Source organism: Gorilla gorilla, chromosome X (genome assembly GCF_029281585.2).
Source record: "Gorilla gorilla gorilla isolate KB3781 chromosome X, NHGRI_mGorGor1-v2.1_pri, whole genome shotgun sequence".
NCBI lineage: Eukaryota > Metazoa > Chordata > Mammalia > Primates > Hominidae > Gorilla > Gorilla gorilla.
In genome coordinates this window covers 92,034,368-92,058,400 of record NC_073247.2, presented here as the reverse complement: position 1 = coordinate 92,058,400, position 24,033 = coordinate 92,034,368, and the positions used below count along the sequence as shown (strand labels likewise).

The window sequence follows — 24,033 nt, the reverse complement described above, 5'->3', positions numbered from 1 at the left end:
AGGGAGCCAAGTGGTCTCGTTCAACAGGTCCCACTCCCAAAGAGCCCAGCAAGCTAAGAACCTCTGGCTTGAAATTCTTGCTGCCAGCAAAGCAGTCTGAAGTCCACCTGGAACAACGGAGCTTGGTGGGGGGAAGGCCATCCACCATTACTGAGGCTTGAGTAGGTGGTTTTCCCCCGACAGCGCTAAAAAGGCCTGCAAGTTCGCACTGGGCAGAACTCAACAAAGCGTGGCAAAGCGGCTATGGCCAGATTGCCTCTCTAGATTCCTCTTCACTGGGCAGGGCATCTCTGAAAGAAAGGCAGCAGCCTGTCAGTGGCTTATAGATAAAACTCCCATCTCACTGGGACAGAGCACCTGGAGGAAGCGGGGGCTGTGGGCGTAACTTCAGCAGACTTAAACATTCCTGCCTGCCAGCTCTGAAGAAAGCAGCAGATCCTGAAAAGGAGGATTCTACCACTATAGCACTCCAGCTCTGCTAAGGGGCAGACTGCCTCCTCAAGTGGGTCCCTGACCCCCATGCCTCCTGACTGGGAGAATACCTCCCAACAAAGGTTGATAGATACCTCATACAGGAGAGCTCTGGCTGGTATCAGGCTGGTGCCCCTCTGGGACGAAGCTTCCAGAGAAAGGAACAGGCCACAGTCTTTGCTGTTCTGCAGCCTCCACTAGTGATACCCAAGCAAATAGGGTCTAGAGTAGACCTCCAGCAAACTGGAGCAGAGCTGCAGAAGAGAGGCCTGTCAGAAGAAAAACTAACAAACAGAAAGCAATAACATCAACATCAACAAAAAGAACCCCCACACAGAAACCTCATCCAAGGTCATCAACCTCAAAGATCAAAGGTAGATAAATCCACGAACATGAGGAAAAACCAGCACAAAAAGACTGAAAATTCCAAAAACCGGAATGCCTCCTCTCCTCCAAATGATCATAACTCCTCTCCAGCAAGGGTGCAAAACTGGACAGAGAATGAGTTTGATGAGTTGACAGAAGTAGGCTTCAGAAGTTGGGTAATAACAAACCCCTTTGAGCTAAAGGAGCATGTTCTAACTGAATGCAAGGAAGCTAAGAACCCTGACAAAGGTGATAGGAACTGCTAACTAGAATAACCAGTTTAGAGAAGAAAATAAATGACCTGATGGAGCTGAAAAACACGGCACAAGAACTTTGTGAAGCATACACAAGTATCAACAGCCGAATCAATCAAGCAGAAGAAAGAATATCAGAGACTGAAGATCAACTTACTGAAATGAGGAGTGAAGACAAGATTTGAGAAAAAAAAAAAACATTGAAACGGAATGAACAAAGCCTCCAAGAAATATGGGACTATGTAAAAAGACCAAACCTACGATTGATTGGGGTGCCCGAAAGTGATGGGGAGAATTGAACCAAGTTGAAAAACACACTTCAGGATATTAACCAGGAGAACTTCCCCAACCTAGCAAGACAGGCCGACATTCAAATTCAGGAAATATAGAGAACACTACTAAGATACTCCTTGAGAAGAGCAACCCCAAGACACATAATCGTCAGATTCTCCAAGGTTGAAATGGAGGAAAAAATGTTAAGGGCAGCCAGAAAGAAAGGTCAGGTTACCTACAAAGGTACGCCCATCAGACTAACAGCGTATCTCTCTGCAGAAACCCTACAAACTAGAAGAGAATGGAGGCCAATATTCAACATTCTTAAAGAATTTTCAACCCAGAATTTAATATCCAGCCAAACTAAGTTTCATAAGTGAAGGAGAAATAAAATCCTTTGCAGACAGCAAATGCTGAGGGATTTTGTCACCACCAGACTTGACATACAAGAGCTCCTGAAGAAAGCACTAAATACGGAAAGGAAAAACCAGTACCAGCAACTGCAAAAACAAGCCAAAATATAAAGACCAATGACACTATGAAGAAACTGCATCAACTAATGTGCAAAATAATCAGCTAGCATCATGATGACAGGATCAAATTCATAAATAACAATATTAACCTTAAATGTAAATGGACTAAATGACCCAATTAAAAGACACAAACTGCCAAATTGGATAAAGAGACAAGACCCATCGGTGTGCTATATTCAGGAGATCCATCTCACGTGCAAAGACACAGATAAGCTCAAAATAAGGGGATGGGGGAATATTTATCAAGCAAATGGAAAGCAAAAAAAAAGCAGTGGTGGCAATACTAGCCTGTGATAAAACAGACTTTAAACCAACAAAGATAAAAAAAAGACAAAGAAGGGCATTATGTAATGGTAAAGGGATCAATGCAACAAGAAAAGCTAACTAAACTAAATAAATATGCACCCAATACAGGAACAACTGGATTCATAAAACAAGTTCTTAGAGAACTACAAAGAGACTTAGACTCCCACACAATAATAGTGGGAGACTTTAACGCCCCACTGTCAATATTAGGCAGATCAACAAGACAGAAAATTAACAAGGATATTCAAGACTTGAACTCAGCTCTGGACCAAGCAGACCTAGTAGACATCTACAGAACTCTCCACCCCAAATCAACAGAATATACATTCTTCTCAGAAGCACATAGCACTTATTCTAAAATCGTCCACATAATTGGAAGTAAAACACTCCTCAGCAAATGCAAAAGAACAGAAATCATAACAGCCTCTCAGACCACAGTGCAATCAAATTAGAACTCAGGATTAAGAAACTCACTCAAAACTGCACAACTACATGGAAACTGAACAACCTGTTCCTGAATGACTATAGGGTAAATAATGAAATTAAGGCAAAAATAATGAAGTTCTTTGAAATCAACGAGAACAAAGAGAAAATGTACCTGAATCTCTGGGACACAGGTAAAGCAGTGTTTAGAGGGAAATTTAAAGTACTAAATGCCCACATCAGAAAGCAGGAAAGATCTAATATCGACACCCTAACATCACAATTAAAAGAACTAGAGAAGCAAGAGCAAACAAATTTAAAAGCTAGCAGAAGACAAGAAATAGCTAAGATCAGAGCAGAACTGAAGGAGATAGAGACACGAGAAACCCTTCAAAAAATCAATGATTCCAGGAGCTTGTTTTTTTTTTAAAAGATTAACAAAATAGACCACTAGCCAGACTAGAAGAAAAGAGAGAAGAATCAAACAGACACAATAAAAAATTATAAAGGGGAAATACCACTGATCCCACAGTAATACAAACTACCATCAGATAATACTATACACACCTCTATGCAAATAAACTAGAAAATCTAGAAGCAATGGATAAATTCTTGAACACATACACCATCCCCAGACTAAACCAGGAAGAAGTCGAATCCCTGAATAGACCAATAACAAGTTCTGTAATTGAGGCAGTAATTAATAGACTACCAACCAAAAAAAGCCCAGGACCAGACAGAATAACAGCCGAATTCTACCAGAGGTACAAAGAGGAGCTGGTACCATTCCTTCTGAAACTATTCCAAACAATAGAAAAAGAGGGACTCCCCGCTAACTCATTTTATGAGGCCAGCATCATCCTGATTCCAAAATCTGGTAGAGACAAAACAAGAAAAAAATTTCAAGACAGTATCGTTGATGAACCTATATCCTCAATAAAATATTGGCAAACCGAATCCAGCCGCACATCAAAAAGCTTATCCATCACAATCAAGATGGCTTCATCCCTGGGATTCAAGGCTGATTCAACATACATAAATCAATAAAAGTAATCTAACACATAAACAGAACCAATGACAAAAACCACATGATTATCTCAATAGATGCAGAAAAGGACTTCAATAAAATTCAACACCCCTTCATGTTAAAAACTCTAAGTAAACTTGGTATTGATGGAACATATCTCAAAATAATAAGAGCTATTTCTAACGAACCCACAGCCAATATCATACTGAATGGGCAAAAGCTGGAAGCATTCACTTTGAAAACCGGCACAAGACAAGGATGCCCTCTCTCACCACTCCCATTCAACATAGCATTGGAAGTTCTGGCCAGAGCAATCATGCAAGAGAAAGAAATAAAGGGCATTCAAATAGGAAGAGGGGAAGTCAAATTGTCTTGGTTTGGAGATGACATGATTTTATATTTAGAAAACCCCACCGTCTCAGCCCAAAATATCCTTAAGCTGATAAACAACTGCAGCAAAGTCTCAGGATACAAAATCAATGTGCAAAAATCACAAGCATTCCTATACACCACAAACAGAGAGCCAAATCATGAGTGAACTCCCATTCACAATTGCTACCAAGAGAATAAAATACCTAGGAATCCAACTTACAAGGGATGTGAAAGACCTCTTCAAGGAGAACTATAAACCACTGCTCAAGGAAATAAGAGAGGACACAAACAAATGGAAGAACATTCCATGCTCATGGATAGGAAGAATCAATATCGTGAAAATGGCCATACTGACCAAAGTAATTTACAGATTCAAGGGTATCCTCATCAAGCTACGATTGACTTTCTTCACAGAATTAGAAAAAACTACTTTAAATTTCATATGGAACCAAAAAAGAGCCAAGACCATCTTAAGCAAAAAGAGCAACGCTATAGGCATCACGCTACCTGACTTCAAACTATACAAGGCTACAGTAACCAAAACAAAAACAGCATGATTCTGGTGCCAAAACAGATATATAGACCAATAGAATAGAACAGAGGCCTCAGAAATAACACCACACATCTACAACCATGTTATCTTCAACAAATCTGAGAAAAGCAAGCAATGGGGAAAGGATTCCCTATTTAATAAATGGTGCTGGGAAAACTGGCTAGCCACATGCAGAAAACAGAAACCAGACCCCTTCCTTACACACTACACAAATATTAACTCAAGATGTATTAAAGACTTAAATGTAAAACCTGAAACTATAAAAACCATAGAAGAAAACCTAGGCAATACCATTCAGGACACAGGCACGGGCAAAGACTTCATGACTAAAACACCTAAAGCAATTGCAACAACAGCCAAAACTGACAATTGAGATCTAATTAAACTAAAGAGCTTCTGCTCAGCAAAAGAAACTATCATCTGCGTGAACAGGCAACCTACAGAATGGGAGAAAATTTTTGCAATCTATCCATCTGACAAAGGTTTAATATCCAGAGTCTACAAGGAACTTAAACAAATTTACAAGAAAAAAAACAAACAACCCCATCAAAAAGTGGGCAAAGGATATGAACAGACACTTCTCAAGACATTTATGTGGCTAACAAACATATGAAAAAAAGCTCATCATCACTGGTTATTAGAGAAATACAAATCAAAACCACAATGAGATAACATCTCACACCAGTTAGAATGGCCATCATTAAAAAGTCAGGAAACAACAGATGCTGAAGAGGATGTGGAGAAATAGGAATGCTTTTACACTGTTGGTGGGAGTGTAAATTAGTTCAACCATTGTGGAAGAAAGTGTGGCAATTCCTCAAGGATCTAGAACCAGGAATACCATTTGACCCAGCAATACCATTACTGGGTATATACCCACAGGATTATAAATCATTCTACTATAAAGAAACATGCACACATATGTTTATTGCAGCAATATTTACAATAGCAAAGACTTGGAACCAACCCAAATGCCCATCAATGATATACTGGATAAAGAAAATGTGGCCCATATACACTATGGAATACTATGCAGCCATAAAAAAGAATGAGTTCATTTCCTTTGCAAGGCCATGGATGAAGCTGGAAACCATCATCCTCGCAAACTAACACAGGAAGAGAAAACCAAACACCTCATGTTCTCACTCATAAGTGGGAGCCAAACAATGAGAACACATAGACACAGGGAGGGGAACATCACACACCAGGGCCTGTCCAGGGCTGGGGGGAAAGGGGAGGGAGAGCATTAGGACAAATACCTAATGCATGCAGGGCTGAAAACCGAGATGACGAGTTGATAGGTGCAGGAAACCACCATGGCACATGTATACCTATGTAACAAACCTGTACATTCAGCACATGTATCCCAGAACTTAAAGTAAAAAACAAAAAAATAAACAAAATAATCAACAGACACTTGACTAAACATGATATAAATATGACAAGCACATTAAAGCTGTGCACTATCATGAGCCTTTAGATTAATGCAAATGAAAAACATGATGAGATACAAGCACATACCTATAAGAATAGCTAAAATAAAAGATAATGACAATACTCAGTGCCAGTGAAGGTATGTGACAACTAGAACTCTTGTATAGTGCTGGTAAGAATGCAAGATGGTACCACAACTCCAGAAAACAGTTTTGAAGTTTCTTATAAAGTTAAGCATGCTTATCACATGCCCCAGCAATCTCACACCTGGCTGTTGGTATATCAATATACACAGCAGTTATATTTGTAAACATCCCAAAGATATTTGGGAATAACCGAAATATCTTTCAGCAGGTGTATGGACAAACAAACTTGGTACATTCATATAATGGGATACTACTCAGTAATAAAAAAGAAAACACTTTTTATACAGTGAACCACTTATAGATGAATCCCAAAGGCATTATGCTGAGTTAAAGAAGCCAGTCACATAACATTACATGCTGTATGATTCCATTTAAATGACAATTCTTGAAGGGTTATAACTGTTCAGTGATTGCCAGGGTCAGTCAAATGAAGAATATGACTATAATAGATCTATACACAGGGTTATTAAATAGACAAGAATAGGAATGAAAAATGTAGGAGTTACTTCTCAATAACTGGGGAGGGAGGACGTAAAAAGGCAAGGAAGACACTGGATTAGGACAAAATGGTCTTTCTTCAGAGTTTGGTCATGGTGAAAGCCAGAGTGACAAGAGAATTAGAGCAAGGACAAAAGGGAGCCTTATGGAAACCCTGCAGATTACCATTGTAAGCTCTAACCAGGCAACTCTGGCAATAGAAAGAAAAGAGGAGAAGCTAAGCTGGCTAAACAGAGAGCCAAGATTTGCTACAGAGAGGGCTTGAAGACAAAATGATAAATGGATATCCAAGTTTCTATTGCTCCAGAGAATATGCAGGAAAAACGGAATCCTTCTATCAACAATCACTCATATGTTTGGAAAATTAAAGTGGGACAAGTAAGGCAGGGATGCTAATAGGGTAATCCCTGGGAGCACCTTTCCCACTTTATCACAGTGATGATATGCTAGGTAGACTCCTCATCATTATGTTGTAACTTCTCACCTCCAATATGCACCTGGATTGTGACCCCAGGTGATGAAGAAAGATGTCTCAGGTCAAATAGTCTGCACTCCAAAAGGAATTTGCCAGTTACAAGTCCTACTGGAATGTTTGGTGGATCTTTCAAGATCCCCTTAGGAATTAAGTTCTAAGGAAGATGAAGAGGTGAGGACAAAGGGGAAATGGTCTGGCATCTTACAAAGGGACTCTCAAGCGAAACTGGAAGGAATCTCTGGAATCTCTGATGATACACGGATATAGGGATATAGGATATATAGGGATATAGGATATAGCAAGAAAAACTAGACATATGACAAAGAACTATATAAAGGTGTTAAGGGGAGGTAACAAGAATAAAAAATGTTCCAACTTTTCTGACCATTCTTTGAGGAAGCAGCTAGTTTCTTAAACTGTCACTATTTCTGAGTACTAGTACTCATTATAAATAAACATTATTTTATTGAGAGTAATTCTGTTTTTAAAAGTGAATGTTCTTTATTCTTTCTATGTTTATAGGTAAAGACCTAGATCTTCTAAGTATAAGAGCACATATAAGAGGTACTGACATTGAGTGAGTTTGTGCTATGAATGAAAAGCACTGGAAACTAACTTGGGTTAAAATTAGTGTTCACAGGCTTCAAAGTATCTAAATTAATCTTTTGCTTGGGAAGGGGTCTCTTAAGCAAACAGGTAATAATATTTAATTGAGAATATAACATTTCTATTCTTAATATTATTTAAGAAATTGTTTATTGAAACTTCTTTTTGAAATGTGTGCTTAACCTAGAAGAGTGCTACTCATGGAACATTACTAAGCACTACCACTTCTGCTATGATCCATGAATATCAAAGTTATTGAAGTTCAATAACCTTGTGACAATTCAACTAAAGTATCAGGAAAAAAAGAAGACACATATATGATCAACAAGCATAAGAAAAAATGCTCATCTTCATTAATCATCACAGAAATGCAAATCAAAACCATAAGATATACCATCTCACGCCAGTCAGTATGGCTATTATTTAAAAAAAACAAAAAATAACAGATGTTGGTGAGTTTGCAGAGAAAAGGGAATGCTTATATACTGCTGGTGGGAATGTAAATTAGTTCAGCCACTGTGGAAAGCAGTTTAGAGATTTCTCAAAAAACTTTAATACAGAACTACCATTTGACCCAGCAATCTTATCACTGGGTATACACCCAAAGAAATATAAATTGTTCTACCAAAATGACCCATGCACTCATACGTTAACTACAACACTATTCACAATAGCAAAGAGATGGAATCAACTCAGGTACCCATCAACGGCGGACTAGATAAAGAAAATGTGGTACATATACACCATGGAATGTTACACAGCCAAAAGAAAGAATAAAATCATGTCATTTGCAGCAACATAGATGCATCTTGAGGCCATTATTCTAAGGGAATTAATTCAGGAAAAGAAAACCAAATACCACATGTTCTCACTCATAAGTAGGAACTAAACCTTGAGTACCCATTGATTCAGAGGGGAAAAACAGACACCAGGGCCTACTTGAGGGAGGAGGGTGGAAGGAGACTGAGATTCAAAAAAGTACCTATTGGGTACTATGTTCACTCTATCACGTAACAAAATAATTTGTATACCAAACCCCAGCAACTTGCTATTTACCCATGTAACAAATCTGCACATGTACCCCCTGAACCTAAAATAAAAGGTGACTAATTAAAAAAATAAACCATTAAAAGTATACAAAGTTTAAACTATTTGCAAGGAGTTCTGTTGGTTCCAGGTGTCCAAAGTCATATAAGAAATAAAATGGGCCAGGCGCGGTGGCTCATGCCTGTAATCCCAGCACTTTGGGAAGCCGAGGTGGGCAGATCACCTGAGGTCGGGAGTTCAAGACCAGCGTGACCAACATGGAGAAACCCCGTCTCTACTAAAAATACAAAAAAATCAGCTGGGTGTGGTGGTGCATGCCTGTAATCCCAGCTACTCGGGAGGCTGAGGCAGGAGAATCGCTTAAACCCAGGAGGCGGAGGTTGCGGTGAGTCGAGATCGTGCCATTGCACTCCAGCCAGGGCGACAAGAGTGAAATTCCATCTCAGACAAAAAAAAAAAAAAAAAAAAAAAGAAATAAAATGACCTGGTCCTAAAGAAAGTTATAAACTAATTAAAGAAATAAGGCACACATATTAAAATATAATAACAATTTATGTTTTAACCAAAGTTGTTTACTAGGGGATGCCACAGTGACTGCACCACTCTGAATGTTCAATACCAAATTTGTAGATGGCACCTTGTCAGAAGTTAATAGGCTTCTAGCAAATATCAAGAAACATGTAATATCTGAGCATTAATGCACTCCTGTACCTGGTATGAGCCGCATTTGTATAATATGAGACTAATAACTAAATCTTCATCTTAATTGTACTGCAGTCTGCGAATTCCTGTAGATCCTATTCTGTGTGTAAAGTATAGAAAATAGGTTGAACTAGAGTTTCCTTTATAAAGTTGACTTAAAAGTATCCAGAGAGTTGTAATGAGGATGAATACGGTAATTTGTAAAAAAAAAATAAAGATAGACTAATAAGAAAGGAGAAACTAACAGAAAAAAATGCTAGTGATTTAAACAAAAGAGACAAAAGCAGAAATCATATAATAGAGAATATGCTTGCCAAACACATGTACATAATATTTTCTCTCTCTCCAAATTTGAACAACTGCTTATTGAAATCATACATTATTTATTAACATAATTGTCAAAGAGAATTTTCAAGATACTCTTTTCTACCTTGTTCATAAATACATCTTGAATTATGGGTTGTCTAAAAGCTAAAATAAAAAATGAAAGGGTTAATTCACACTAATGTGATGTATGGTCTTTAACAAGTTAAATAATCCCTCATTATTCCTCCAATTTAAAAATTTATTTCTCTCTAACCTTTTTATCTTACCTCCAGCTAGTGAAACTCCAGTTAGATAGATGAGAAGTGTTAGATAATTTCTTTTCACAAATAATCTGAATAAAAAAGAAATAGAAAGTTATTAATTTCTATATAGTCTGGATCATTGCCTCATTCTCATTAAGCCTCAGTTTAGGACCTGACTTAGAAATGGGACAGTTGAGCTCAGTTACCATAGACTCTCACTGTTTTATTTTCAGGCAGCTTAGACACACAATCATTTATGAAACAAAATTGTATGGTTTTTGGGCCAAATATGGAATTTGAGACATGTTGTAGTGAAAGTGAACATCTTAATGTAAAGTTCTATAAAAAGTCTGATAAGTATCATTTGAGTAAGTTGCTGTCATCTAAGGCCAAGGGTACCCATGAGATTGACTTATAGTTCTTATAGTTCCTTTTTTTAAAATAAATTCTTATTTTGAATTCATCTTTTAATTGAATGTCTCTTTTATTCTAGTTACATGGTAGGTTAAATGATAATGTATTTTTTCTCTATATATCTTCATATGCCTTACCCAATACACATTTTAAGAAAAGAATTATTTTCAGTATACCTCAGCTACAACTGACAAACAATGGTTTTTACAATTCTGAGGTTCAGAGAGGATAAAAGCATACTACCAACCTAGATCAGAGCTAACTATGCAAATCAGACAGGAATTTAACCTGATATGCTTTATGGACTTTTGCCTTATACACTGATCTTGTCCTGTAAATAATATTTCCTTTTGACTGAACAAGAACATAATAAAAGCCATTTTGGATCAGACCCATAGTCTATCCAGCTCAGTATTCTGTTTCTGATATGTCAGATGAGCAATGCTGAGCACACAGTAGGCAATCAATATTTCATTGAACTGTTTTTGAAATAAGCAGTCATGTCTGACTTTTAAGGCACAAATCCCATATAAAAGCCAGCTTTTCCGTAAGATGTATGCTAATTTAACTCCTTTCTGAATCATCATTTGCAATATATAAAATCTTTTAACATATAAAATAGTATTTATTTACAGTAAAATAGCTATTTCTACCCTGTGTCTCAGTAATGCCACTTCTGGTAAATACTTCAGAGAATTTTTGCAAATGTGCATAGTCACAAATGAATGATTCCAAATGCCCTGTTCTTTCCACTGCCTCCAAAGTGAAAATTTTTACAATGACTTCAAAGTATTGGATTCATATTTTACCAACTTTAGAAAACTGGTTCAAAAGCTAGGAATGATGTTGTTGTTTTGCTCTTGCTGTGGCTAATCCTGAAAAAGAGTGGGTGTTTTGCTCTTGCTGTGGCTAATCCTGAAAAAGAGTGGGCTGAAAGATATTTCTGTTGCTATTGTCATCATTTGTCTGTTGGCTTAATGTAAAGGCAGCATTAGATAATTCTATAGCTAGATAAATGGTTATCTGGGGGTGATTCTGTCCTTCAAAGGATATTTGGCAATGTCTGGAGACATTTTGGGCTGTCAAAACTTGGGAAAGAAGGTGCTATTGGCATTTGGGCAGTAGAGGTCAGAGATGCTGCTAAGTATTACACTGCACAGGACAGTCTCCTCAAAACATTGTACAGACCGAAATGTCTACAGTTCTGCTTGAGAAACTATGATCTAGAGGTGAGAATTTTGGTACATACCATTGCAAATTTTAGAAAAAATATTCAAAAATCATAGAATGTGGGTAATAAAACATAGAGAAATTGAGAAATTTACAAAGCATGCTACACTCTGTTCTAACCAATTACCAGGTAAAGTAGTAACAACCATGACTTTGACAGATTTTGGATTAGAGACTCGAGAATCAATCTAGAATGAAGAGTAGTAAGAAAGTAACAGTAAATAAAAGCCATATCTAGAATTAAATGTGTAGGTTCTATGGTCAGTAAAATGGGATACAGGAGTCCAGAGTAGTATAGTCCTTTAAGAGAGCTTTTTTTGTTTTGCTTTGTTTTTAACCTTGCCCTGACCTGCCCTTCTGATAAGTCTGTTCTTTTTGCTTTTTCTTCCCTTAAGAGTTTTTTTTCAAACAGCTCTTGGATAGTAAAATCATAGAGATAAGGAAAATGTTTATTAAAAATGAGTTTTCTGAGCACTATGCTTACATTAAAGAATTTTTGAATCCTACAATTCTCAAACCTAATTTGGAATTATCCCTAAAGTATCTGTAATAATAGCAAATGTTTTATTATTTCCTACCATATCATCTTTTAATAATCAATCAACTCAAGTAATAATAAAACTTCATTTTTATTATTCAAGTTTTGAAAAGGTTTGCTGTCAAAGAGAAATTATATGTCTTGGATATTCTGTTAAAATCAAAGATTTTTAGAGAAACAATCTTTTTGATAACTCTCTCTCTCTCTCTCTCTCTCTATATATATATATATATTTCCGATAACTATCTATTATAATCACCAAACGTGACATTTGTTATTAAAATAAAGATCAAATATTAGCACTTTGAGAAATAGTAAACATGTAGATTTATTTTTTCTAATTTTCCAAGACATTTTTTTTTCATTTTATTCTATTCATTTAAATCCTACATTCAGCTTCTCATCTTGTCTCCTTATGTTTATTTGTCACTTCCAAATTATGAATTGGATAGTTTTTCAGGTCACCTGTGACCACCACTAAAACCCACTTCTCTTGTCTTTAAGCTTCTGTTCCCTACAATATCATCTATTTGCTTCTCTTAATAGTGCTTTACCTCTTCTGTAGCTCTAATCTTTTTACTTGTCACTTGAAGAGTTCTAGGCTAGGCTAATGTTCAAATTAAACCTAAAACACCAGAACTATGAAACCAGCAAAGTGTACTCTGCTTGCCCAGGGGGAAAAACAGTTTTTCTATTATAAGTAGGAAAGACCCTCAGTTTCGACCTCTCTCAAATTTTTAGGAAACTGAGTCTATTTCTTCATATACAAACTAGAAAGATTTCCAGTCAGCTAGAATAAGTCCTCATTTTACTCTTATACTAAATGGGCACCTGAGCTATAGAAACCAAGCAACAAAAGTGGTCTTATTTGTGATTCTGCTTTGCCTATCTGCTACACACATTCAAAAGTACTGCATTGGGAATCAAGAAGACCTAGGTTGAATACCTAGGCAAACCAAATAACCTCTCTGAGCTTCTGTTTTTGTTGTTGTTGCTGTGTTTGTTTTGGGATTTTTTTGTTGTTTTTCTAATTGGTTAAAAACAAAGGATAATACCTGGCCAGATTACCTCAGATTACTTTAGGTATCAAATGAAATGATGTATATGAGACATTCTGTAAACTATTAAGTTTCAGCCCAGTTAAGCTATTTTATGCAATAAATGATTTGTATAATTCTATAGTACTTATTTCCATTATGCAAACAGAAGCAAAACACAGATTCCTGGATCTCACTGCAAATTTACTCTATCAGAATCTGCAGAAGTGAGGCCCAGTCATCTGCATTTTTAACAAGGACATCAAAGTTTGAGAAATATGACACTACGCTCTCTTCATTTCTAGTGAACTCTTCTTACTTCAATGGGAGTTTGTCAAGTACCATTTAATTTTCTGATCATCTTAAAATCATTTGTTAGAAGACAACAAAAAATGTGTTAACACAAAACAATCACAATATTAGAAATTAAGTGGCTTAGAATCTTGACTGGAATTGTTTCATAAATGTTTTTAACTTAAACAAAGTTTGTTCTCTGTAATACACTGGGTTCAAAACATTTAGAGAACTAAGCATAATTAATCATAAAAAAATTACTCAATTTACTGAGGAATTACAATTTTCCACATTAGTTTTGCTCATGTCAAATTTTAACATATTTAATAGCTGCTGAGTTAAGATACTGTATTCGTTCTTTACATCTCAATTATCCCAGTCAAATTCACACCTTCTAAGTATCCGCCATATCTGATTTATCAATATGTGACCGATGTTACTTTAGCTAAGCTTTCATAAGTAGAGTTAATTAGGTCCCCAAAGAACAATTTGGAAGATCCTACATCTATTGTCTCTACTATTGTAGCCCTGTTCTAACGGTGAAAGGAGAAAAAGGTAGCAACCTATTTAGGTGAAACAGGGTAGAAGGTATTACTAAATCTGGTAGACAGGAAGAAGCAAAGCCAAGACGTAAGATAATCCAAAACAAAAAATCTGAATAAATAAAGAATGAATAATTGTGCCTACAGTGAAAGAGGAAAATTATCGTGCCTGTAATCCTAGCACTTTGGGAGGCCGAGGCAGGTGGATTGCCTGAGCTCAGGAGTTTGAGACTAGCCTGGGCAACACGGTGAAACCCCGTCTCTACTAAAATACAAAAAATTAGCTGGGTGTGGCGGCGTGGGCCTGTGTAGTCCCAGCTACTCGGGAGGCTGAGGCAGGAGAATCTCTTGAACCCAGGAAGCAGAAGTTGCAGCGAGCCAAGATTGCACTGCACTCCAGCCTGGGCGACAGAGCGAGACTCCAACTCCAAAAAAAAAAGGAAAATTATATTTTTAAAGATAACATTTGGATTTTTAAAAGTTAACCTTAATCATTACTATGATAAAATAAGCATATCCAGATTTCATCCTAACATATTTACTGGAAACGACCCAAATGTCCATCACCAGAACAGATAAATTACAATATATTCATATGGTGGAAAACTCTAGAACAGTGAAAATGAATAAGCGAGCCATACCTATGCACAATAACCTGGTTGAGGAACATTATGAGTTACAAAAATCACAGAAGAAGAAAAGCAGTATCATTTCATGTACACAAAATTAAAAAATAGGCAGCACTAAAGGATATGTTGGTTAAAGATGCAAATACTATAGTACAACTATAAAACAGAAAAATTATACATAAATTCAAGACAGCAGCTGCCTCTAAAAATGAAGAAAATAAATGTGATTAGAAAGGAGTATACAAGGGAACTTAAAGGGTATAATATCCTTTTGCTTAAATTGGGTGATAGTTCACAAGTATATATTTGTAATATTGCTTTTATTTTGCACACACATTTTATAAATATTTTATAGGTATTCAATATTTAATATACAACTAAAATGTTATATTTCCTTTCCTTTTTATATTTTCTCTATAATAAAAAGTTTTACTTTAACAGATTTGTTCGTTGCTTTTAACAACACCAGTTATAAATGAATACACATGTACTTTAAATAAATAATGCTATTTCTGTGCCTAAGTATTAAGAAAAATATAAACCTCGCTTTAAGAAATCAGATATCTAAGAAAAAACAAGAGGGAAATTTTTGGAGTCAAATTTAGTTTGGAACTCACAAAAACAAAAACCACTTCTTAATTTTCTAAGTGGTCAGCACAGGCTACGATTCGTCTTTTACTTAAGGCGGACATCAGCAACAAATACCCTAACAACAAATATCTTCAGATTTTAATTTTACTAAAAAACTGATCCTATCCTAAAGACCTTTTCCTTAAGAAATTCCACAAAACATTTTCAAAACACTTTTTAAAAAAGGCTTATTCTTATAGCTTAGCTACATATAAGTCTAGGAACTTTATATGAAATTTGAAAATGCTTTAGCTTTAGTGGATTGTTCTAGTCTATATATGGATTTTTTTGAAATAGCTATGTTAAAAAAATACTAAGAGTCCAGGGAAAATCTTTTTTTTTAATGTTTTTTATCTTTATACCAAAAGAAGTTCTCCAACAGCGAAATACAACTGTTTATCTAGTATAGAAACTGATCAGTGATGAAATCTACTAAGTTTTATCTGTTTCTGTAAAGTCTTAATTCTCAAATATATAGGGACATCAAAAATAAAGCAATCTTTATACAGTTTCACCTACTGAAGTGGTTTCCAGGCTGTACTTTCCTAGAACCTTGTATTTTAAAAGGTTTGTTTTTCCAGCATCGAAGGTTTGTAGTTAGGGTAACAGTCTGAAGCCTACCACCAATTACATTAACACTAAAGAGTAAAACAGTAGTTTTTAGATCCACGTTTGTTTCAAAAAGAAACAAAGATAAGAAGAAACTTATCCAATTAGATGCTTATTTCCCCTATATATTGAAACACTAAAGATGGGAAAAAAATTCGTCAAACTTGTTAAATTCCTTAGTAAGAGAATACACTAATTGTTTTCCCCAAAGCAAAATCTCAGTTCTTCCTTGGAATTTCCAAGGGTTTTGAATTGAAACAAATCGACAATTCCCAGGATGCCCTTCCTTTCCATAAATCCATAGTGTCTAATAACTTTGGAACATTTTCATGTCACATATAAAACGCCAACTACTATCTAGTATTTCACTTAACCTCCTTGCACATTATAGACTTTGTAGTAATTTTCGTATCTTATATATCTATTGAAAAAAAAGTTAGTGCGAATACATATTTCACATAAACTTTACCTATTAAGTCTAGCCTACAACTTTAAGGATCACGAAGCTTTTTAACGCCATAAGTGAACTTCACACCTCAAATTTACCAGCCGCGCTATCCCTTAGGCCCTTATTTTATACGACTATAATTTTTTGAAAAATACGTTAAAAGCCCTATACCTTTTTCCTTCATCCGTTAAGGCTTAAACTCTGAGACAATGGTGAGGGGCTGAAGATAGAGTGAAATCTGAGGAAAGAGGTGGGGCGGAAGGTTAAGAAGACTTTGGAGTAGGACAAAAGAAAGAACTAGAAGGTTGGCTGGGTGACGAAACCTTTAGGTGCCAGGTTAGACTGGGTGCAGGCGAAGGACCCAAGGTGGGAGCTGGGGCGCGTAACCTCTTGCCCTCGAGCCCCCCAACGCCCCCAAGCGACTGGAACCCGTTCTAACCGCCGCTCCCCGCGGCAGCCATTTTGGAGTTCCACCAGCCCCGCCCCTCGGAGGCACCCGGCCTCGCCCCCTTGGTCCAGGAGCAGAAACAGGAAATGGGATTGCAAACCTAGTAGCTGCGAGTGCCGGCTATTCAGGACTAGCGCAGGACTCTGGGCGACCTCATATCCCACTCGTGCTGCTGCCCCGGGCACTCGCCTCCCGCGAAAAGTCGTGGGACCATATCGAATATGGGGAGTATCCTTTCCTGTTTGAAAAGCTGCTCTTAGGGCATAGGGAAAGGTGGGGAGGGCAGAGGTTGGGACCCTGGGAGGTGCCTGGTAGTGACCTTTTTGGTCTAGCTGTGGAGGGCTGAGAGCGCTGGCACCGATTGGTGGGCTCCAGCAGCTTGGTTTTAGTTTTTCTGTTTTTTTTTTTTTTTTTTCCTGGGACTCGCTGCCACCCTAGAATTAGGGGAGGTGGGACTGCTTTAAAGAATGGTCAGGGGAGTCGCCGCACTGGTTTGAGATTTAGAGCGCGAGCCCTCCCACTCTGAGAGCTTCTGTCACCTGTCCTTTAGTGAATTCGTCCTCTTTGAAATTGTTGGGAAACTGTGCGAGAACAGAGGCAAGGCAACAGGAGTTTGCCAGAGGTTTAGGGTGTAGGTGTAGGTTTTGAGTGCAGTACTAGGGCAGATAGCTTTTGTTGAACTTCACTTCTTTTCCTGGGTGGAGGTGACCGGTAAGGAGGTAAAGTGCTTAACACCAAGCCTCCAAACTAAGATGATTGCTTGCTTAATAATAGGATTTAACACATGAGGAAACTCATATAGTTCCCTAAAGCTATAAAATTCATCAATTGCACCTGTGTTCCCACTTAAGAAATGAGGTCAGAGTTTAGAACCAAGCTGTCTAAAGCCCTGAATTAAAGGATGAAATTGTTTTCCACAACGGAAATGTTGTAATTCCTCTTCTTCAAGGAGTTGGTATTATGGAAAATAGAATAGCTTGGTATACTGCCACTGAATGAAACTTGGCAAAATAATAAAATGTGAGTAATAGTAGTTGTTTGATAGCTCATGTTAAAGCTCTTTTAGCTTCATTCGTTTGTAAGCCTACAACATAGAAAGACATTTGGTGAAAGAATTATGTAAGCCATACTGAGAATATTGTTAACATTATATCATGTGCCGGACTGGCCGAGAATAAAATATGAACCCTTGATGGGCACTGATAGGTCATTTCATCAACATAGTAGATGACTAAAAGGCCTGCTTATCGCTACAGTTTAAAGGATAATAAAGAAAGTGTAGTTGTATTAGCATAATAAAGGGAAGAGCACTGGAATATGAGTCAAATCAATTTCTAATCCCAGTTTATCTTAAGCCTGTGAGTTAGGACAGGTCATATAGCCTCTTGCAAAGCTTACTCATCTGTAATGCATAACTGACCTGCCAACCTTATAAAGCTGTTGTGAAGATGAAATGGAAGTGCTTATTAAATTGTAAAGTTTTGAACATGCTTTTAAGTATGAGGAAACAAATTACAAATCGTATCCCTTTTCCCAAAACCTTTAGAAGTATTTGAGGTAATAGCTCTAAATGAGTTTTTGTTTCCTACTCTAATCAAGTTAGTTTTGGTCTAAATCTACCTCATGTAATTTCTGGTAACAAGATAACTATTATACTGACCAATTTTCTTTAACTGAAAGGAATGCCTGACTGTAATCAAAGTTAATGGTACTGTTATCAATAGTTTAATACCCAACAAAAGTGAACGATTAACTTCCCTTCAGTCTACCAAAAAAAAAAAAAAAAAAAGGAGCTTTAACTTGACTCACACCATCTGGCTGTGATTAAGTCTCTTGGTTCATTTATGTGGAATATGTTCAGTCCAGACCTTTTTCTTGGAGTATAGAACAGGAGAATGACATGTGGACTCAGAGCCCTCTTCCATAAATAAGTTGAGCTCTATCTTGAGTAACACTTGTCACCTTTATAAATGCAAAAATCCCTTTGTTATAGTATATAAGAAGACTGTGCTGACACAATTCGATTAGCATGATCATTTTGACTTCTGTCTTTGGAGCAATATTTACACAAGGTGTTTAGGGACTAGGGTTAGATTAACTATAGGGATGAAACAATAGTAAAAAAATAAGGGATACTTTTCTGGTCCAAGCTTTCTCTCTCTGACACGCACGCGGTCGCTCTCTCTTGCTCGCTTTCTCTCTTTTTGCTTCTCTACAGTTTTACCTCTCTTCTGGGTAACTCATAACTCATTTTGTTGTTGTTGGACTTAGCTCAAGCGTGCTTCACTTACAGGAGGTTTTCCATCTTCCTAATCTTCTAACCTACCATCCCCTCCAAAACTAGGAATATGAGAGTATCAGTTCCCACCAGTTTCTATGCTGTCCTCTTTTCCCCATGTTTTACCATCTGTAGCCTCCCCAAGCCTCCCATTGTAATCGTATGTTTACTTATTTATCTCTTTCATTAGATTGTGAGTTGTTGAAGGATGGCTTTTATATTTATAATCTTTGAATCCTCATTTCCTTAAACAGCACTGGGCCATAGTGGGCACAAAATAAGTTTCCTTCTATTAAGATTTAATTATTAGCATATATTTGAATCTCTACCATGGGCTAAACAATGCACGTAGGCTATGGATACATAGAGGGTTATCCATCCCCAACTTTGAGCAGCTTTTGATCTAGTGAAGCCAGGACACACATGGGTGGGAATAAATAACAATACAAGGAAGCATATATTAACTGAGATGAATGATAGAACAGCATTTTTTTAAAAAAATTATCTTTTAAATTCTGGGATACATGTGCAGAACGTGCAGGTTTGTTACATAGGTATACATGTGCCATGGTGGTTTGCTGCACCCATCAACCCGTCATCTACATTAGGTATTTCTCCTAATGCTATCCCTCCTCTTGCCCCCCACCCCCTGACAGGCCCCAGTGTGTGATGTTCCTCTCCCTGTGCCCGTATGTTCTCATTGTAGAACAGCAATTCTTGATCCCACCGTGGACTTGCTAAACTCTTTGAAATTGTGTGCAAAATTTTGTATGGTAGCATATGCATTTTCTTGGGAAGACTGTCTACAGCTGTCATCTTTCTCTAGAGATTCTAACCTGAAAAAGGTTAAGAACCAACAAAGTGGGTAATAAGTACTGTACATATTCTGAAAGTAGAGAGATGGATGTTCTAGATTGGTATTGTCTCCTTCCATAGTCACCCAGACAGCTCAGACTGTGTTATAGGCAAAGATTGCCAGCTACCTTAAAAATGTTACCCATTTTGAATCTTCTGAATCTCTCTAAATCCTAAAGCAGAACTAATTACTCTTAGTCTCTGAAGCTTTGATAGTGCTGAAAAATGGTATTTTGACTAAGATATTAATATTTCAAATTTGCTTTTAAAATTTACTTGACAGTAGCCCTATAATTTATGGCCTGACTAGTCAGTAAAATGTTTTATAATAAGTATTAAATATAATGATTATTTATGGTTCATCATTTGACTCCATTTGAGGGCCAATTCTGAGCAATTCTCTATGAAAGTTAAAATGCAAAGAGGGAAATAAGAGTTGAGCTGGACTCGAATTCCTCCTTGTTCTTATATTCAGCAATTTTTTCTCAGTTATTCATCTCTGGACTTCAGTTTTCACATCAGTAAAATGAGGAGGTTGACAAATTATCTGTAAAGTTCCTTTCAATTCTGATAATCCTCCTGTGATTCTCTGATCCCAAACTCTACTTCCCCTAAATATACAAAGAATGCTTAAGATGCTGTGAGCTGAAAAGGAGGAAAGTTGGATGCAAAATGCCACTTGTTGTCAAATGCATGAATAAACAATCTATAGTATTGGTACTGCTGCCTTATTCTAGGGCAGCTGCTAGTGGAACATTTTTATTTCCTTTCTCTTACCTGCTTTTTATCCAACTTCTGTGTACCCAGGAGATTGCATCATCCTGCTTTTGACACTTGGAATAAAATAGCTTCTGCCATGCTGTGTTTGGATAACTTATTTTCACTTGGTGTTTTTCCATCCATTTCAGAGAGGCAGAGGGGACATATTTCTACTATGAATTTCTATGGTAAACTGAGTATAAGAATTTTTATTCAGGAAAATAGTTGCATTCAATTCTAAAAGCAAGGCTTCCTTCTATATGTACAATAAATATGTTGAAACCTAATGATTCTTATTTAGATTTCAAAGCAATGATCTAAGACATAGCTGATTTCCACACTTTCTCTGTCAACAGTGTAACTACAAATAAAAGAAATTATATTAATGTTTTAAAGAGACATTCGGACTTTTTATTATTATCCAATTAATGTAGGTGACTTAGCAAAGTCCCAAGGAGGTAATTACAGTAGCTCTCATTTATTGAACTACTATGTGCCAAATTTTGTGCTGAGGATTTTGTGTACATTATCTATGATCCTCAAAGCAGCACTGGGAGACAAATGATATTATCTCCATTTTATAGAAGAGGAAATTAAAGCTATGAAAGCCACAGGGCTTGTAAGCATAGAGTAAACGACCTAGGCTGGGCTCTGAAGTCTCTTCATTTTCTGCAGTGCCTCTAGAACTTACAGCACAATTAAGTCATGTTTGATGGAGTCCTATGGGTTATGCAGAGCTACTTTTTCTATATATTGATAGTCTACTTGGGGTTTTGCTTTAAAAGGAGTTTGAAAAAGATGTGAATCTACACAATCACTTTATGGGAAAGGCTAGCCTAGATTCTCTTGAAGACAAGTCTGTTTCATATATATTCCCATTTAAAAGGTACATTTGTATGATGTAATATTTTAAATTTTGATTTTGTAAAATTGGAAGGAAGGGAATTAATACTTTTTGAAAATTTGAAATCTAAATGTTCAGCTATTTATTGATTTCCTTATTTATCAATCTCAAGGTCCAAGTGAGGTAGTTTTTTGCTTTTGCATGGATATTGGGACGAGGAAAGAAACCTGATGCCATTAGTGGAGACCTTTGAAATCAGTTTCTCAGAGTCAGGGTTATGTTTTATATTAACTGAAAAGCAAGCATAATGGTATGTGCTAAACCTCACAGGGGCTGAATAAATCTAACCCAAGGAAGTGAATACCTCCAGTTGAGAATCCTACTACCTAGATCAGGTTTTGAAAATATAGTGACTGTGAGCGAGAGGACTGGGTTACTGCCCTAGTTCTGTCTCTAGCTATGTGAGCTCTCTGGCCCACCTGTCATTATAAATCAGAACTTACTGACTTATTTTTTTCCAAAATCTACCATCTTTAATTATTTCTTAGACCTTCATATTAACAACAGAGAGAGAGAGAGAAAGAGAGAGGGCTACAAGACATAGGTATACAAACAGTAGAAGTGACAATTGACAGCCTGACATCAAAGGAGGAAACAGAAAACTATCAATTATATCAAATAACAGTTATTAACAACTATCAGATGGATTCTGAGTGATTAGGAAAATATGTACCATTTTGTATATTACTCAAAGGATGCATAAATCATTTTTAAGGTATTCCCAGTTTTTAAAAAAAGAAGTTTAGGCATTTAAAATTGAACCTGAACCACAGCTTAAAATGTCTTTATGTGAAACACCATAATACTTGAGAATATTGGTTAAGTAAGGTATTAAAGCATTAACGTTGGCAGCAGTGGCAGAAATAGGAATAATAATCCACTGAGTCATGGGGAAAATTACTTTTGAGATAGAGGAATTCATTTTGCAACAAAGGATGCCCAAAGCACGACTGCCAAATACATTCATATATGTATGTGTAGCCCAGTTGGCTTATGACACCAGCATTTCTCTGATGATGAATGTTCTGTGGTAAGCCAGAAATGAGAACATCCCTAGGTCTAAATCCTGCTTGTAACTATTGGGTAGTTTCTAAAACCAGGATGTGAGATTCCCTTAAATTCAAGTGTCTGCTGTTCAAATAACTATCCTCTATGTATACTACAATAAGTGAGGATTCTCTGTGTTGCAGTGGAGAAAATAGACTGCTGATGTGGAAAATAATAGCATCAATTCAGCTACTGAATTGAGTTATGAACCAGATTTGAAATACTGTGCAATATTTTGGCCTGTGATGAGGTTTCATGATCAAGTCAAAATGGGAAAAATTAAAAAGGGTAATCTATTTTGCAAAGCTAAATGTACTCAGCTTTAAGAGCTACCCTTTCTTCTGAGACTCTCCTTCCTACATTTTTGGTGCTGATATATTTGTACTTTTAATTATATCAGTTCATGAAGTAAAAATGTTGCAGAACATCTATGACATTAGTTTTCTAACTCTTTCAGCAGCAGAGCCCTTTTATTCCGAATGAAATTGTATGTGGAATCCTAATATGTAACACAAATAAACAGCATTCTTTTGGTATAAATTTGTTTTGTAAATTTAAATGTATAACTGAGTCTTCTTCCCCAGCATCAGTGGTGCTTTTTTCTCCACAACTCATATAACACTGCAAGAACACTTTTCTACTATTCCTTTACTTAAAGATATCGAATACTTCACTTCTGTTAAGCATTATACTAGGCTGATGATACAATGATGATTAGGACTCATCCTTATTACCAGGATACCCATAGTCTAGTTGAAGAATTAGACATGTAAACAGAGTTATAGTAAAGTACATAAAAGTATATAATGTTATATGCAAAATAACGGGAATTTCAGAGTAAGTAGCTACTGACATTGTATAAACTTCAAATTTGTATTTCTAACAGTATACTTAAAGTTTAGGAAAAGAATATGTGAAAACAGAGCCCTGAAAAGCTGCTACTTTATATTAAATTTATATCAAGCACAAACATGTTCAGTAATAATATTGTTAGACATTCTTGACAGTGTTGTCCATATTCTAGCAGCGATTTACTTTCAATTTTTTTACTTTACCGTAGTGTGAAAGTGATATGCAATTTAGTAGACACCATATTTTGAGTACCCGTACAACCATTATTTCAATCATTCTTTATATAATGTGTAATTTATTGAATACTGTATAGTATATTTAATTATGTAATTTATTGAATACTGTACAGTATATTTAAACCAGTATTCACTAAATTACAGTATTCCAGAAATTACATGAGATATTCAGCACTTTATTACATAATTGGCTTTGTGTTAGATGATCTTTGCCCAACTGCAGGCTAA

The 24,033-nt window shown here is 36.5% G+C and overlaps 1 protein-coding gene and 1 pseudogene across 1 annotated transcript in view; one reads left to right on the top strand and one right to left on the bottom strand.

Moving 5' to 3' along the window:
* Positions 1-16,908, bottom strand: part of TENT5D (terminal nucleotidyltransferase 5D) — a 109,054-nt gene extending 92,146 nt beyond the window's left edge. The window contains exons 1-3 of the mRNA XM_019019086.4: positions 16,750-16,908; positions 16,598-16,664; positions 10,080-10,144 (exon numbers count right to left, since the gene is read on the bottom strand). The gene's annotated coding sequence lies outside the window, so the exon portion shown is untranslated. The remainder of the gene's footprint in view (positions 1-10,079; positions 10,145-16,597; positions 16,665-16,749) is intronic.
* Positions 16,909-16,976: 68 nt separating this feature from the next.
* Positions 16,977-24,033, top strand: part of LOC101124626 (charged multivesicular body protein 1B2-like) — a 63,098-nt pseudogene continuing 56,041 nt past the window's right edge.